This window comes from Mustela erminea, chromosome 13, assembly GCF_009829155.1.
Source record: "Mustela erminea isolate mMusErm1 chromosome 13, mMusErm1.Pri, whole genome shotgun sequence".
In the NCBI taxonomy this organism is placed as follows: Eukaryota; Metazoa; Chordata; class Mammalia; order Carnivora; family Mustelidae; genus Mustela; species Mustela erminea.
This window is the reverse complement of record NC_045626.1, coordinates 15,626,371-15,645,135: the sequence shown is the minus strand read 5'-3', so window position 1 is coordinate 15,645,135 and position 18,765 is coordinate 15,626,371. Positions and strand designations below refer to the sequence as shown.

At 41.8% G+C, this 18,765-nt stretch overlaps 1 long non-coding RNA gene across 1 annotated transcript in view; it reads left to right on the top strand.

The window, feature by feature from the left end:
• The first annotated feature begins 6,286 nt into the window (after positions 1-6,286).
• LOC116572241 overlaps positions 6,287-18,765 on the top strand; it is a 39,718-nt gene continuing 27,239 nt past the window's right edge. Inside the window, exon 1 of the long non-coding RNA XR_004278174.1 lies at positions 6,287-6,352. This is a non-coding gene — a long non-coding RNA (uncharacterized LOC116572241). The remainder of the gene's footprint in view (positions 6,353-18,765) is intronic.

The window sequence follows — 18,765 nt, the reverse complement described above, 5'->3', positions numbered from 1 at the left end:
TTTTCTTTATATGCTTCAGGCCCACAAAACTCAGATGCACTGTAAGCCCAGTTGAGGACAGGACTGCCATCCTGATGGCAGGAGGAGGAAGTGAAGGAATGCGTGGGGAATGTGGAAACAACCCTCAACTCTTACGTTGGAACCTGCAGGACACACACACACACATACACACACACACACTTGACCTCTTCTACACACTGAGCTCACAGAACAGTCCTGTGACCAGAGAGCAGAAGAATCTTCTCTGCCCAGAGAAGTAAAGACTAGGTACTGATGTCAGGGGTTCCCCACAAATCCGCTCAGCCAGGCCGCTCTACACAGTAGACAGATCTCATCAGAGCAGTCTCGGCTTCTAATCAGCTGTTTTGTCTCCTGTCACCCATGGGAACAGACACCCAAGAATTACCACAACCCGAGGGGAGTGTTGAGTATTTTTGAAAAATGGAGACAGAAGCAGAAGACAAGTTAAGGAGGAACAGACTACAGGAAGAAGAAATATTTTCTAAAGCTATCACTAAGGTTGTCAGAGAGAGAAGGCATCTGTGAAATAAAAAAACAGGATATCATGAAAAATAAAAATAAATTAAAAAAAAACACAGGACATCCTGAAAATTAAAAAGAGATCTCAGAAATTAAAAATATGATAGGAGAAGTGGGGCCTGACTGCCTCGGTTGGGGGAAATTTGCAACTCTTGATCTCGGAGTCATGAGTTTGAGCCCCACCTTGGGCGTAGAGGTTACTTACATAAATGAATAAATAAAAATTTTTAAAAGTGTGTGATAGCAGAAATGGAAAACTAGACAAGATAAGGAAATGTTGAAAAGTAGAAATTAGAGAAGCAACCAAGGAGGGACATCATCAGAATCACAAGAATTTCAGAAATAAGAGGCAGAGAAAATGGAAAGAAACCAACCAAAACCACATTAAAAAAAAAAAAAATCCCAGAACGAAAGATTATAAACTGCCAGACGGAAAGAGTTTGGCATTTACCCCAGCCCAATGAACAAAATCAGACCCACAAGGTACATCATTGTGACATTTCATACCACTGGGGACAAACGTGATCCAGTGAGCTTGCCTGAAGAAGTGGGTCGCCTACAAAGGGTAGAAATCACGTGCTTTCGACTCCACCATCATAGCAGCACTGGGAAAGGAGAAGCCGCCAAGCAGTGCCTTCGAGATTCTGAAAGAAATTAAGTCCTGCCTACATTTGATACCCAAACTAGCTGGTGTGAGGCAGAGTGAAACGGGTTTTGGTCTTGCGAAGTCTGAAGAAAGTACCTCACACACACTTTAACTCCACCCAAACGAGGAGTAAACCGACATAGAGGAAGACACGGGTTCAGGTGGCAGAATTCCTGGGAGAGGTGAAAGGAATCCGTGTGAGGGAAGTGAAGGGGACAGCCTGGGCCGCCAGCTGCTCCTCAGGGGCCACCATGGACACAGCTGCTCCTCAGGGGCCACCGTGGGCACAGCTGCTCCTCAGGGGCCACCGTGGACACAGCTGCTCCTCAGGGGCCACCGTGGACACAGCTGCTCCTCAGGGGCCACCGTGGACACAGCTGCTCCTCAGGGGCCACCGTGGACACAGCTGCTCCTCAGGGGCCACCGTGGACACAGCTGTTCCTCAGGGGTCACCGTGGACGCTGCTTCCAGAAGTGAACCCCTGATGCGAATCAACGTATTGACTGCGGATTGACCAGGGAGGTAAGAGAGGGATAAATGAGGTAAGAGAGGGATAAGTCCATAGAAAATTCAGCACCTGCAAGAAAGATGACAGTATCTGGGAAAGCAAAAACATAGTGTTGCCAGTCACGTATTGCTGTGTAACAAATTACCCCACAACACAGTGTCTCCAAACAACAGTACGGGTGTCTGCAGGTCAGGAATTCGGGAGTGGCTTAGCTGGAGGCGTTGGCTCAGATCACAGCAGTCTTCTGAAGCTTTGGCCGAGGTGGAAAAATCTGTTGGCTGCCACCCCATATAGGAAGGAAAAGAAATCACGTTATTCCCCTACTAGTTTACTTAGTATTGATTTAACCAAATCACAGCACTGTGTGGAGGAGAAGAGGAGAAGCAGATAGGCCTTTGTGTCATGGGGGGTGGAGGCCTGGAAAAGGTTGCTTGGTTTCTTAAATCTTCCCCTTCCAAAACAAAAAGGAGCTAGTGCCTAAAACCTAACAAGAGCTAGCAACAGAAGCATTTTTATTTAGAGCTGCAAAGGTAGATGCCAGTAAAACCAATGGAGTCAAAAGCGCTAGTCTTGGGCAAGTGGGTGAGGCCGGGGGAGGGAGGGCAGAAAATAATGTCTCACTTAACAGACTTTGCTGTTTTATTAAACTATACCCACATAGAATTTGGATGAAAGCAAACTCTGATTAATAAAAGGAAACCAGTAAAAAAAAAAAAAAAAAAAAAAAAGAAATCAATTATTTTAAAACCATAGAGCTAATTCTTCTTAAGGTACTATCTTACCTTAGTAATTATCTTAAATAAATAATGATCCTCTCAACAATGAGTGAAAGTACAACCTTCATTGCTGTTAGAGTCTAATGAGTGTATAAGTGCATGAAATGAGAAAATTGAACTAATTTCCTTGTTTGCTTCCAACTCTGACAGCTGTGAGTCCACGGTACTGCCAAATGTAGATAATGTTTCATATCCTCCCTGTTGGGTGAAATTCGTTTTAAGTATCACTAGCAATAATTTCATATAGGATTTGATGCCCATAGTCCTAGAATTTTGTCCAAATGTTTGGACTAAAAACAAAATTCTTTTGGAATTTTTTCTTATTACGTAGATACTGTTATATTCATTTTGAAATAGCATATTGATCTGAAACATGGAAGTTTTTAAATATCTATGGTTTGCTTATGGAGCACCTTCCAGCACGAGAGCGGGACGTTGATTGATCCATCACTTGTAAGTTCAGTAAGCACTTAAGCCCAGGTGTCACTTTGGGAAATTTTGCCCCTTTTTGGATTGTTCATCCTGTTTTTGTTTGTTTGTTGTTTGCTTGTTTTGTTTTTTATCTTTCTCTGTATTTCCATTTCCTAATTTTTGAAGTTAGGGATTTGCTTGTGTTTTTCCTGGGTTTTCAGGATTTCCCACTATATTTTTCAACTTGGGCTGCCATACCAAGACACCATAGCCCGAGTGGCTTAAACAATAGACATTTATTTTCTCGCTGCTCTGAAGATCGGACATCCAAGGTCAAGCTGCGGCAGGATTGGTTTCTGGTGAGACCTCTTCCTGGCTTGTAGATGGGCGCCTTCCCCTTTGTTTCCACACTGTGTTTTCTTACCTTTCCCAGGAAGAGAGAGAGAAAGAGAGAGAGCGAGAGAGAGAGAGACAGTGTGTGTGTGTGTGTGTGTGCGCAAACATTCTGGCATCTCTTTCTTTTCTTATAAGGACACCATTCCTTTTGGATAAGGGCCTCACCCTTAAGACCTCATTTAATCCTATTTACGCCCGAAAGCCCCCATCTCCAAATACAGTCACGGTGAGCGTTAGGGTCTCAACATATGAGTTTTGAGGGACACAATTCAGTCCATAACACCCATCATCGTGCCCTGCTCATGCTCCCAAACAGCTTCTGCCTTCATCCTTCCTCAAAATCCAAATGGATTTGTTCCTACTCTTAGGGCTATTCTCTTTGCTCATTAAATGAATGCGTTTTTACTGACGACTGGTGGGTAAGACATTAACAGTAGCCTAAGGTAATATATTTGTATTTAAAAAGGAATCTTCCACAAATGCCACCTTACTGCAAGTTAGGTAAGCATTGCTAAGGTGGCAATGTTAGCCACACCTAAGTGGAAAACATAAGGGCTTCCAGAACACTACCATGAATGTCATTCTGTGAGAATGAATTCTCAAACTTCTGGTTGTCAGAGTGCCCGTGTTAAAAGTGGAAATTGCAGACAGGACATCTCCAGTTAGTCAGACCTTACTGGCAACTGGACAGTGCCTTCGTTATTTCTAATGCATGATAAGAAATAACTAGTCAAAGATATTTTCAAGATAGGGGAATCAAAGGATTAAGCATAAACTTTCAAGATCATAGGACAAAAGATTCTTTTTTTTTTTTAATTTTATTTATTTATTTGACAGAGAGAGAGAGAGATCACAAGTAGGACAGAGAGGCAGGCAGAGAGAAAGGGGGGAAGCAGGCCCCCTCCTGAGCAGAGATCCTGATGCGGGCCTTGATCCCAGGACCCTGAGATCATGACCTGAGCTGAAGGCAGAGGCTTAATCCACTGAGCCACACAGGTGCCCCAGAAGATGATTCTTGACCTAGTCACCCAGATGAAGGGAACTTGAAAAGTTGCAACCATCCTAGCAAGGGGTGTTTGTCACTAAAGTATTCATTATAATGGAAGACCTTGAAGGAACTTTCTGGCACCTGGCATCAAAGGATGCTTTGAACTTTTGTTCTTCTTGCTACTGATTTGTCCAGACTGTGTTTGAAATGGTAATAGTCTGGTTTCCTTGCATGTGGTGAACCCTACTAATTCTGTGAGTAGGCTTCCTTAAAAAATAATAACTGGCTTTCAGCTCTGCCTGTGGATTGATTCAGAATATAATTCTGCCTTTGGAAGAGCATTATATGAAGCTTTGAACCCCCAGATTTTTCAAAAGGACTCCCTTTTACCTCAGAGTAAATTCAGAAATACATTCACCATTTGTGCAGCTTTCTTTTTGTTCGACTCAGAAACCGTTTGCCTCATAGGTAACATTGTCTGTGATTCCAGACCAACACAACATAATTTCTCATGAATACAACCCACCGGTCACATCTGATTTGGAAGAAAACCATGGTGGCTGTTACTTGCTAGCATCCAGAGAGATCTCTTTGTATACCCCGTGTTTCCATTTGTTGTAAGTAAGCACTTTGCAGGCACCTATTCACTCTTATCATTGTCCCAGGGGCCCTACGGTTGTTGTTGTGATCTGTGAATCTCATGAGCCAAAGGAAAACAAAAAATTCTTGAGCATATGGACAATTTCAATGTAATGGATGGATTCTCCGACATTCAGGAAGGGTCTTGGTGAACTGGCTCCAGTCACTGGGAAGATTTTAGGCAGACAATACGAGTGGTTTTGAGAGCTGATTGTGTTGGGCTACAGGTAAGCAAGGGAAGGCTTTCAGAGACTTAGAACACAGGGGATTCTGTGTTGCAGTACATCCTCAGGGGACCATCCTAGTTGCCTTAGGAAATTTACTTCAATCATCACAAGAGTATGTTCAGGTTAAGTCCCTATCTTTAATATCGGGAAAGCTCAGGTTAGTATCTTCCCTGAGAATGTTCCTGTTTGCTGCCTCGGAGTCAATAGGTTGGTGTCACTAATATTCGCCAAGTCTTTCTGCACCAACAGGTCCCTCCTTCCTAATTTTGTGGGTCATAAAAACAAAGAGGACTTTAAGGAATGAAAAGCAGTGTGCCTAGGCATCCTTGGTAGCTGTCAACTCCTACCATTGTTCTGGAAGATTCTAACGATGTGGCAAGACCAAAGAGAACCTTCCCGTATTATGCAGTGTTTACTTGGCTCACACCAGCCTAGAGAGGCTTTGGATCTGATAATGTGTATCTACCTGATTTCCTTTTGTGTTCATTCTAATCCTGGTCCAATGGTTTCATTTGCTACTGTCTATAAGGGCATTATTATAGAGAAGTAAACTGCTAATCATAGTGCAATGCACCATCTGGAAATTTTGAAAACACAAATAAACAAACAAAACCTGGCCTCAAATCTCAAGTTGAGGCATGGGGAGAGCCGTTTGTTTGCATTTCCTAATCTGCTCTCCTGGCACCCTATTCTGCTCTTTTTCCGTGGGAGTTCAACAACAGATATGTGCAGAGCTTATTAATTTGTTGCATTTTTCAGTTCAAATCTTGTCCAGAATTCCCCAGAACCATTAATCTTAAGCTTATCGTGAATGTGATAGATACTTCTGGTTGTACGCTTCAATTGTTTTTATCAAAATATGCATTTTCATTATAATGGGAAAATACATTTAATTATCATATTTGTTAGAGGCTTTGCACAGTGTTATTATTTTTTTTCAGAAGTAGAAGTCTGTCATTCCTGTTCAGAACAAGGGGGTTTATTCGGTTTATGTCTAAATAACATTACCTTGGCCCTTGAGTCATGGGTACACCGGTTAGGATGCTCTTGGCTGTTAGTAACAGAAGATCTGATTACAATTGACTTCAACAGCGTGGGTTGATTATTTTTTTACATAACAGAAAGTCCAGAGGTGAATGTTTTTTTGTTTCTTTTAGGCGTTCAATCATGTTATCCAGGACCAGATTTCATTCAGCCTGTAATCTCTGCCATGCATAGCAGGTCAGTGATGTCTACACTGAGGGACAAAAGATGACCACAGGGGCTACCTTGATCATGTCTGAATACTTTTGTCTTCAGAGTCAGGGAAGGGGGCCGGGTTCGAAGGGGCAGAGTGGGGAACTGCCTCTTCTCTGCCATGGGGAGTCTTTCATGAAAGAGCCGTCTCATCACTTTCTTTTATGTTTGTTGATCATGATTGGATCATATTCACTCCTGAGCTGAGTAAAAGCTATAGCGATGAGTATCAGGTATTTGAACTCATCTCTAGAATCTGGCCTTCCTACATGGGCCAGGACAGTAGGCCAGCGTGGCCTGGCCCTCAGGTGGGCCGGCATCACTCCCTGATGTACTCTTTCTCTTCTTTTCTTTTTAAAGATTTTATTTATTTATTTGACACAGAGAGATCACAAGTAGACAGAGAGGCAGAAGGGGTGGGTGTGGGGGGGGAAGCAGGCTCCCCGCTGAGCAGAGAGCCCGATGTGGGGCTCGATCCCAGGACCCTGAGATCATGACCTGAGCCGAAGGCAGAGGCTTAACCCACTGAACCAACCAGGTGCCCCCGATGTGCTGTTTCTCATGGTGGTATGTTCCAGACTGAGATCCAGGCCAGAGACTGGGCCCACCTTCTTTCACAGGAAAGAAGGGCATGTCTTGAAGAAAAAACTTTTGAGTGACTTTATAGAAAGTTAAGCAATACCATTCCTATGAAATGTACTTCGTTTATGTGTTCAGTAATTTTAGAGAAGAAATTCAGTTCTTTGAATCTCTGAACGTGCTGTAGGATTTGTCAGTGTTGATTAATGACTACTTTCTCCTTGGGAGCCAAGTGAGGAGAGTCTTCTAGCAACAAGTTATTTTGGTTTCTTTCTGATTTCTTTTGCTGTTTCTTTATAAAAGTTTCTCAGCCTTTTCCTTCTTGTCTGGCCTTTCAATATTCGTGTTCTCTGGGGTTCACTCTGTTCTCGGCACGCTTCCTGCTCTCGCCGCGCATCGGCCCTCTCCAATCTCACAGCTATTCTAGTCTCCATGAATCGATGACTTCCAAATCTTATCATACAGTTTGCAATTTTTTTAAAAAGATTTTATTTATTTATTTGACAGACAGATCACAAGTAGGCAGAGAGGCAGGCAGAGAGAGAGGAAGGGAAGCAGGCTCCCTGCTGAGCAGAGAGCCCGACTTGGGGCTCGATCCCAGGACCCTGAGACCATGACCTGGGTTGAAGGCAGAGGCCTAACCCACTGAGCCACCCAGGTGCCCCCCATAAGTATCTAGTGCAACTAGATACTTGCCCCCCTTGCAATTTTTATCAAGCAAGCTCCAGATGCCTGTAACCAGTTACTACTGGCTGAACATTGTCACTGGTAATTGTCTCATCGATTCTTTAAACTCAGATGTCCTGGGCTGTATTTGCCTCTTCTCTTTGTGCTGACCACCCCCGGGTTGCTTTGCATCTTTTATTCCTGTGTTCTCGGCTCTACCTAGTTATCTCAGCGCTCTTTCATCCTTCACATAGAATCCCTCCCCAAACCCCGATTGCGCCTCCTGATATTTCTGCAATCAGCATCCTTCTGTCCATGTCGGTGACACAGCCCGAGATCAGCCACTTTTTGTGTTTCCCCTTGATTTTTCACTCAACGAGCCCTTTAGGCTGCTGCCACCTTCCCGTCCAGCCCACATCCTTTCCTGCTGCCGTCCAAAGTCAAACTAATTCTATTGAAATTCATACCCGATTAAGAGATTTCCCTTCCTTGAAATTCTCTGATGGCATTACAGAAACTTCAGGACAAATATCCAGACTCGTAGCACATTAGCACGAGACCTTCGATGACCTTTAACATTTTTTGGTTCGCAGATCTCTTCAGGTTTCTGAGGCAGGGTATGAAATGGCTCTGCCCGCTTGTGTCAAAGCACCTCTGGTGATAAATGTTGATTTTCTGTTCACACGCCTGTCTTTGCATATTTCTGTAGGATCTTTGAAAACATGGTCTAGTCCTTTGGAGCTGTGGTACCTAATGTGTCTGACACATAGTGGCCATTTCAAAGTATTTGCTGCTTGAGGGGGTATAGCTCAGTGGTAGAGCATTTGACTGCAAAGTATTTGCTGATTGAATAATGTCTGTCCTCTTTCAGTGTCTATGTTAATGGTCAATGTATACGATTTTAATATACACAATCTTAATATACACAATCTTAATATATAGGTTACTTTAGAGACAATGTCGGTATCTTTATTTCAGTGGTCCCCTATTGTCATCTTATAATGGGGATTTTCATTATCTTATTTTCTCCTTCAGTGAAAATATATGAGCATCTGAAAGGATTGCAGCCTGACCATCAGACTCAAAATTTCTATTACCAATCTATCCAAATGGAGCAATAATGACTAGGTATTGGCATAGGAAGTACCCAGAGGAGGATCATTAATGTTCTCCGCGCTTGATAACGCTCCATGAAAGGGAGTCATTTCACCTCCATCCTGATTCTCTGTCTTTAAGACACGGAAGTATGGAAGGAAGCGTGCTGGTTTCCCTTTATCATCCTCTTATAGCATTTTCTGTATAAACACATCTCCAGAAGTCCTTCTCTCTCGACAATACATTCATTGATTATACATTTCACTCTATGAAGTCAGCAATTTAAATCATTTTAAGCTATCAGGGAAATTACACTGACAAATTTCCCTAACATTCAGTATCAAGTTGACTAGATACTTATGTAACAATAACCTGAATTCTGTCCTGAGGACATCCTGTATAAACTCTCAAGTGGCAAATACAGATTTAAAAAAGATTGTAAATCCACTGCATTTAAATAATTACATGGAAATGTGCACATTGAATATGACAGAATAAAAAAAAACACGAATGGATGGATAGTCACAAGTGAATAGGGAGATGCAGAGGGCTTTTCTTTCTTGCGTTGGTAATGGCTATAATTTCTTACCATGCATATTTATTTACACTAATAAGATAGGTACATTTCTTTTATGTATGGGCCCATGATCTGGTTTTTAAAAAATGACACATGAATGACTATATGAAATTAAAAAGGGCATACCCCCTGGAGCTGGAGTTCCTGGATCCAAATTCCAATTCTGCAGTTTGCTAGGGGCATGAGTCTGGGCAAGCCATTTGATCTTTCTGCATCCTGCTTTCCTTTTAAATGGTACTTTCACAACAATAATGATACTTATCTGAAAGGACTAACATGAGGGTTCAATGAGTCACACTTGTCAAGTTCTTATGCCTGTGTGTGGCGGCATGAGAGTGGGTAGACACGAGAAGGGGGAGGATGACCCTCATTGAGCAGGACACCAAATGCTCATTGAACACAATCAAGAATGCCCGCACTGTGCACCTACTTACTGTGCCCTATCATTCCATTCCAACAGACGTGTTTCCATTAGTTTTTTTTTGTCTGTTTGTTTTTTAACTTGCATTGGACAGATGAGGACACTGATGTTTAGTAGTTAAATGACTTTTGTCCCAGCTTAGCAAATGGCTGAACTGGAATCTGATCCACTGTCCCCTACTAGGATGGTGAGGAATTTGTGTAAGAAAACAGTCCATTTCAACATCAGAAATCGAAAGGCTTTTTATTTTGAAAAATAAGGTAATCCAGTAGTCCCTAAAAATGACTAATGGTGGAAGACATTTTTTATGTTTTTAAATATTTTATTTATTTATTTGAGAGAGAGAGAGGGAATGAGAGAGAGAGAGAGAGCATGAGAGGAGAGAGGTCAGTAGGAGAAGCAGACTCCCTGCTGAGCAGGGAGCCTGATATGGGACTCGATCCTAGGGCTCCAGGATCCTGACATGAGTCAAAGGGAATTGCTTAACCCACTGAGCCACCCAGGCACCTGGAAATTTTTTTTTTAGAAATCATGGTAAGATGGTAAGAGTGATACTTATTTGTGCTCAAGTGTACTTTCTCTGTTTTTGCCTGCCCTGATCGATACTAACTGCTGAGTATGATGCAACATACATAAAAGTGTAATTGCAAAGCTCTCTTTCACTTTGCAGCCAGCAAATACTCAGTTTTCTGGGTCTAATAGAAGGAACGGAAGGGCTGACTGTGGGGCATTTCCAGCTGGAGTGACCTTTACTAGACCTGCCTGTACAATAGAAGAATGAGTAATTATTCCTCAATTTAAGATAGCAGAGAAAGAGTGAAAGATATAGTTTAAAGTTTAATTTCTTATTTAAATTTTGTACTAAGTGTATCTTTAATATTTGCTTCCTATTTTCACATAAAGAAAAGTCACTCATAATGACTATGTCTCTAATGGGAAGAATAGTTCCACATGACAAGCACCGTGGAGGGCTTAGTCCTGCCCTCGTACTGTGTGGGTTCTGCCCATCGCCCCAGTGCTTTATGCTTTATTCTTACACCTCTACATTCCGCCCTCTCTGAGGGCCTGCTGTGTACTGAGTCTGGGCTGTGTGGGCTGAGGAGAACATGGCGAGCCGTGTAGACTGCCTTGCGTTGGACTTACGGTATAATGAGGAAGAGTAGTTAACAGGTAAAATAATACGCGTTCAGTCTAAATTGTTCGCTTTTCAGTTAATGATGTCACAATTTCCTGCTGGAATGGGTGAACACTTGCTTTGTCTTCCTGAAGAGTCTACTTGAGTTCTGTTCCCAGAATTAAGGTCTATCTCAAAGGTAAATTTAATTCTTTCTCTGAGAAAAGCTACATTACAGTCTCAAGGTGTCATTTATCTGGGTTTCCCTCCAAGGCCTGAGGTCTTGTGAAGGCACCCCCCCCCCAAAAAAAAGACATGGGCTCATTTTGCTATCTTGTTTGACAGACATTGTTTGCTTTTTGCAATCCCTCAACAGGACTCCATTCTTTTGAAGAACCTGCACTTCTTACTTTTTTATATTCATATTCATGCTGCCTCATCCTTCTTGTGTCCTGTCCTTTCTAAAGGCACCATATGCTTTGCTGTTTTCCACCCGAGCCAAATTGTGGCTCAAGGGAATGGCTACCTTCACACTTTTCATACCAACTCACTCTCCTTTGCTGTGCTTGCAGCCGGGGCAGGTCCAGCATGAGGGGCCCCAGAGTTAGCTGGCGGGTGACAGCAGGGGCAGACTTCTTGGCAGAATAGAACTATTTGTCAGCCATTCCCCCAGGGACAGCAGCAGTGGCCACAAAATTGTGGGGATGGCTGAGTCCCATTTTTGGGATATGAAGCAGATGCACAATATCATGGAGATTTTTCTGTCCTTACCTTATTATTTTTTTTTTAAAGATTTTATTTATTTATTTGACAGACAGAGATCACAGTAGGCAGGCAGAGGGAGAGGAGGAAGCAGGCTCCCTGCTGAGCAGAGAGCCAGATGTGGAGCTCGATCCCAGGATCCTGGGATCATGACCTGAGCCGAAGGCAGAAACTTTAGCCCACTGAGCCTCCCAGGCACCCCTCTCATTACCTTATCGTTACCTCTTGTTACCTTAGTTATGGTGCCTATATGTGCTAGATGTAACAATCCCCATTTATTTCTCTTCCTCCAAGCCAGACGTATCATTGAGGGCAGCATTTTCCCAAAATATCTGACCAGGGAGCCCTTTGTAAATTACAATGAATCAAGAAAACCCATAGGAGTTACTAAGCTCTAACGCACACTTGAAATGAGGTTAAAGACCAAGAAATATTAAATATTACAACTACATATTGTAATTTGGGGGAAAAAAGGCACGCATTTACTAAAGGTCATCATACAAATGCCTTGCAAAATGAAGGATCTGTGGTGTTATTTGTGAGTTAATATTCAGATCAAACGTTCAGCTCATGCAATTTTCAGGCATTCATTTATATGCCAAAAGACTTGCCTAAAAAAGAAGCACTGAGTATGGGTGTCTCCTAATTGTCCTCTATATACATGACTAGTATTTTTTAGCATATATATTTACATATACTTGTAAACAGATACATTTAAAATAATACAAATAATATTCCTAGCCTTAACTTTTTAAAGACATTTTTATTGTTTAAACAGAACATCTGTTTTTCATGAAACATACCTTGCACTATACTAATCTAAGGAAATGAGCAGTTGTATTTATGTTATTTTCTTGTCTTTAGGATGTCAGTTTACCTTATAAAATGAAAATTATATTTTTGGGTATAATTTTGAAAAACTACTTGGCCCAAGTTCTAGGCATGGCTCTGCCAGAGATCAGCGATGAAAGTCTATGGGTCATGTCAATGAACTTACCTGCCTTTCCCCGTCTCCTTCCTGAGATAAATTTCCCTAGCACTGTTTCTTACTCAAATAGGCAGTTCCAGGCTATTCTTTGCCCAAGAAGTCTTACTGAATGGACCAGATATGGCCTTGTGACCTCGCAGTGGCCTGGAATGGAATGGTCTACCTCTTATGTGTGGTCCCATGTAGAAGAGATGAGGTATTCCTCAACCTATCAGCTCCCAAATTTGATAATGCTAATCAGAATTATGGAGAGATTTTTCCACTGGTGGTAGATAAGAAAGCAGCCAACATACAGAATGCAGCCTACCAAGTATGATATTTGGAGTAAATTTTCATTGACTTCCTCTTAGGAATATCGCCTTTGAATTCTATTTTTTTTTTTTTTTAACACAGATCGAATAGTTCCTATTTCTATATCTTCTCATTGCTCTTTTGATTCTTTTTAGATCTTTTTCTCAATGCCTATTAGCTTGCCCGGGATATTTTGTATGTTGAGGTAATTTTAAAGAAGTCAATTTTTATATTCAGTATAAAGTTATTGGATTAAAAAAAAGCATAAAACTGGAAAGACTTTCAACTTTCTAACTTATTTGTTATGAAATGAGAACCAATACTCCAAACAAACACTGTGGTTATTCTTCTGTTTTTCTAGCGTATCAGTCAACTCTGCCTGCTGTAACAAAATACCACAGGCCAGGTATTTCAAACAACAGAAGTGGATTTTTTTTCGCACAGTTCTGGAGCCTCCAAATTCAAGATTAACATCCAGTGGAGTCAGTTTCTGATGAGAGCTCTCTTTCTGGGTAGCAAGATCTCTGCCTTCTTGGTGTGTCCTCATATGCTGGAGAGAGGGAGAGAGAAAGGGTAGAAGAGGAGGAGGAAAGAAATCTATCTTATTCTTCGACCAGAGCCCCACCCTTATGACCTCTTTTAGCCTTAATTACTTCCTAGAGATCCTGTCTCCAAAAACAGTCGCCTGGGGGATTGGGCTGCAAAAACGAATCTGGAGGAAGGTGACACAATTTAGTCCATAACAACCACTAACATTCCCTCTTGATTCAAAAACATTTCAGAAAGCTACTTTTTAGACCTATTTTTTGGAGTAATTGACATTTAAAAGAAATTGAGACCATCCATCAAACATTCCTTTCTCACTGACCCTTAAAAAGGCCTCTCTGCCATTATGTAATTCCCTTGAGAGAAGGGACCTGAAGGAGGATAAGAAAAATAATCAAAGAAACAAATCAAGCATGGATTTAAAAGAAGAGCTTTCTATCAGCCTCTTTTCCTTCCTTTTTTTTTTTAAACCCAAGAATGACTGATTCACATTTCGCTTGCCCTAATGCTATTTTATTGAGTTTCCAACTGCCAAGTCATGTCTGAGCTGTCGATCTAAGTTTCAAACTTTTAGAGAAAGAAGTGTTCCATATTGAGCCATTTCTGCTTGTTTAATTTCATGTAAAGAAATTGCCTTCAAACCTCTGGGGATGAGAGGGTATCTGGCTTGGAGGGCCCAGACCCCTTGGCTTAACTTTCTACCATGTTGTCCTTTAAAGTGCCTGAATGTTGGAAAATAATCTCACCGCAGCACCAAGAACTCCTGTTAAGAATTGAGCAGATGGGGCGCCTGGGTGACTCAATGGGTTAAAGCCTCTGCCTTTGGCTTGGGTCATGATCCCAGGGTTCTGGGATCGAGCTCTGCATTGGTCTCTTTGCTCAGCAGGGAGCCTGCTTCCCTTCTTCTCTCTCTGCCTACTTGTGATCTCTGTCTGTCAAATTAATAAATAAAAAATCTTAAAAATAAAAGAGAATTGAGCAGATGGGGGTTCTGATAGGGGTTTTAATGGCACAGAAAACAGAAGAATAAGAAACAGCTTTGGCCTGTTTCCTAAAGCTGTAGGTCCCGAATGGAGTGGGTACAGCCTGGATGCTCTCTGTGTCGCTCTGTGCTGGGGGACTAGAAAAGTCAGAAAGATGCATTGATACATTGTTGGCAGTGGTTCCTAAACCTTTGAACTTTGGAACACAGATTTATGGGCCCTGCTCCCAGAGTTTCTGGTCCAGTGGGATGAAGCCTGAGAATCGGCATCTCACCTGGTCCCTGATAACACGACATTACTGGTTTGGGGGCTAAGTTTTACAAACCACGGTCTTACAGGGCTCCTCTCTGTGGCAGCTGAGCTGAAACTAAGGGAAATTAGAGAGCAGCCCCAGGCCAGTGGTTCCCTGCTTTGGCTATTAGATCTCTTGGGGGAACATTTAAATACAGTGATGTTAGAATCTCTGAGATGTGCATGGGTATTTTTTAGGGCTCCCCAGTCTTTTCGGTGTACGCACAGATTTGAGACCCTTTGTCATGTCCTAATCAGGCATTCCAGATTAACAGAATTAGTAGTGCCTGGACAAGCCCCTGAAAGGCAGACAAGGAGAGACTTAGTGACAAACTCTCTCAAGGTAACTTTTAATCAGGGTTTTCAGTAGGCGTAATCACGGGTCTCACTTTTGTTCTCCAATTTGGAAACCAATGACCATGTTTTCACCCTATACAAAGTTGGTGGGAAGTTCTTCCTGCTTAGAGTCCAAGGATGGGAATACTTCTACGTGGAAACCCAATCTTTCAAAGGTCTTTTATTTATAGGGAATGTACTAGGCACTTTAAATTGCAGAATATATCCTCCAGCATCAGAACTGGGAGGTGAACTTGTCTGCGAGCAGTATAATTTGTGAACTCTTTGCTGTATCCTAACACTAAGCCTGGGTAAATTGCATTCTGCTCAAGGACGAATCAACTGAGAAAATCAGATCGAAAGCTCATAAAACTGTCTGCAGCCGAAGAGAAGAGCATAACTGGAAGTATTCAAGAGAACATCCTTCCTAGCAAATAGGATTACTACATGGTGAGAAAACAACAACAACAAAAACAACCCACAAACATTTAAAATACCTGCCTGAGAGCCCAGTTTGTTTTAGTGGAATGTTATTTGTAATCATAACTAGGCCAAGATAAATAGAGACTAGTTTGTGATAAGAAAGGGGCAAGAATCTAACAGTCCCAGAAGCGATAGAAGGAAAAACCTGGTATCAGAGGAAATGAAATGACTAACACTGTATTTTTATCTGTATTTTAAAAATGGGAACATACACATATACACACAAAAATAAAAAAAGGAAAATAAAAGCTAGTTTAGGGTTCTGTGTTTTTTTTTTTTTAAATACCGAGAAAGATCATTTCTCCATAAATAAAAATAGGAATCAAGAATCGTATGTAACCAATGATGAGTTTGATGCCCCACCAAATATCTTGAGGAAGATTCATTTTTAATTATAATCTGTAAATATTGAACTTGGTGTGTCTTCCACTGTCACATCTTAGAGAAGCATGTTTGGATGCACGGAACCTCATGGGAGATGCTGTGGTTGGTGAGCACTTCCTAAGCAGGACACCTGTCTTGGTCCCTACGTGCATATCTGCCCCATTGGCAGGATAACTGGGAAAATTCCAGCTTCCCTGCACCTCACTAGACTGGGAAATCTAGACGTAGAACCAGTCCTAAGCTGGCAGCTACCTGCTTTGAGCCCTAAACCCTAACCTGGTTGGTCCCGCTTAGCTTTTGTGAGATCCTAGAGAAACAAGCGTTTCCAAAATGACCCAGTTAAATAAATAATGACCCCAAATAATTCTGAAGGGGAGAGAAAATGTTTAGTTAGGGATAGCTATGCAGTTCTGGTCTGTCCCATTAAAAGGAGGGGCCTTTGCTACCCTGATGGAGTAAAAGAAGTCATCAAAGAGAAGAGCCCTAGGGTCTTAGTGTTGGTGAATTACACACATGTAAGTCTATAGCCTCTTGTGTTAGTGATCAGTGGGGTGGCCCTGGGGCCCCAACAGTCGTGTCTCAACTGGATGTGCTGCCACTGATGGAGAAGGAGGCACTGATGTTCCCTGGATGATGGTACGTAACACTGCACCCCACTGAACCCATGGTGAATTTGGAGAGTTCAAGCATTTGAAGGATCATGGAGTTTGAAGACCTGCCGTACATGGTAGAGGCTTTTGGAGTAGCTCTATGTGGAGGCCCCTTCACTGCCCACCATTAGCTGCTCTGATTCCTCTCATCCTCCTACCCCACCTTCCAAGTACCGATTCATCCCCATTCTTTGGAACACTCAGCCATCTGAGAGAGTACCCATCCAACCTTCCTATCTCATGCCTTACAAGCTCTATTATCTCTGGCTAGGGGAGGACATGAGGAAAGAAAAGGCTTTCTTTTCATCAGGACTCTCCCATCAGAGCTGGTGAGCTCATGCATCCTGACGGGGAAGATCTCAAACGCCTCAATTCCATTTAGATTCCCTCCCCAGGGATGGCATCAGAAACCTCTCCCTGTGATTGAGGCAAACATGACTTATCAACTTTAGCATATTAGGCACCTTTGGTTTTCAGCAACTGACAACAGTCAGGCCTGGAAGAAAGAGAAACAGGGCAGCCCCTGCTGCTTACTTGACAGGAACTGCTAGATTGTCTCACCCAGGTACTTCCCCTGAATATGTGGATTCTAACCATTTTCCTCATTTTTGTGTCACCCCTCTGAGGTTTCACATCTAAGGAGAGAATGCTCAAATGGCTGAACCTGAGTCCTGTGGCTAGCCCTGGACCAGGAGAGCAAAAGGAAGGATCTGGCGGGAGAGATCTCTGAGGTCCCATTAGTCGTAAGTGGCAGCTCGGTACTCTTTACCTGTACAATCTTACCAAGCCTTTGTGTGACAAAAAAAGGCTGCATTTTCCATATAGAATGTAAAGGGCCTTCCAGAAGGAGTAATAGATGCTGAGTGGCCCTAAAATGACAATTGATTTCTGGAAGAAGAGTTAATTTTCTCCCAAAAACAACACAGCTTATGTTCATCTGAGAAAAAGCATATTCCTTTTATAATATAATATAGACCCTATTTCTTGCAAAATTACAAGTTCTTTATTGTGCTAAAAGAAGATTTTGCCTTCTTGGGTCCTTTTTCATACTAGAGAGCTCTTTATAATCTTTTTATTATCATTTCAAATCTATACAGAATTTCTCAGCTCCTGATCCGTTGATGTTCTCGAGTAAGGAGAGAAGACAGAAAAAAGGATGGGGGAGGGGGCAGCAACCTCCTTTGACCCCAGAGTGAGGTAATGTCCTATGTGTGAACTGTTCATGTCAATGATGTCCTTTTATTGCCCACAGAGATTTATTTATCCATTTCTCAGCCATCTCAAAAGTTTTCTTCCCTGAGAAATCCAGTAGCACTCTATCTTTACTAATAGTTTTCCTACTAATTTTCAAATGATTTTACTATCAAACTTGTTAATACTTAGAACCACAGTCAGTCTGATGAGTAAGGACAATCAAATAATGATCAACCTTCTAGGAGACCAGGACTCATCAGTTTAAGTGCAAAAGAGTAATCACATAATTTATTGTATAAATCAGAACAGTTTTAAAAGTGAAAGAGAACACATTAAAAATTAAATTATGCCCATGGTTTTTAACTGGGATTCCACACAAAATTTTGAAAGACTTCTACTTCTTTTTTTGATTTTTGGCTCTATAACTTCCAAGGAGGTTAAGAAAATTTGTGATATCCTTCCTAAAAGCACAAGTCCATTCAGTTTCTATTGCATGTTGAATCTTGTCAGATCCAATTTTATTCCTGTATTTTTAGTTGCCTTTTTCTTCCTTAATTGAATTTAGATATACATAAATGTTAAGCACATGATTTTTTTTAACTTTATTCCCCCTACCCCTTCCCATCTGTAGCTCCCTGTCATTTTAATTTTCCATCTCCATGTTAGTGGAGAGGCAAGTGCACTGAAATGTGAATCAGAAAACATGAATGCATTTAACTGTGTGAACCTGTCCAATCATGTAACCTTGCTAGCCTCAATTTTCTCATTTGTTGAAAGAGATGTCAGTAATTGCTTACCCTACCTAGCTATTTATTTATTTATTTATTTACAGATTTTATTTGTTTATTTGACAGAGAAAGATCACAGTAGGCAGAGAGGCAGGCAGAGAGAGAGAAGGGGGGAAAAGCAGGCTCCCTGCTGAGCAGAGAGCCCGATGTGGGGCCCAATACCAGGACCCTCGGATCATGACCTAAGCCTAAGGCAGAAGCTTAACCCACTGAGCCACCCAGGCGCCCTCCTACCTAAAGCTATTTAAAA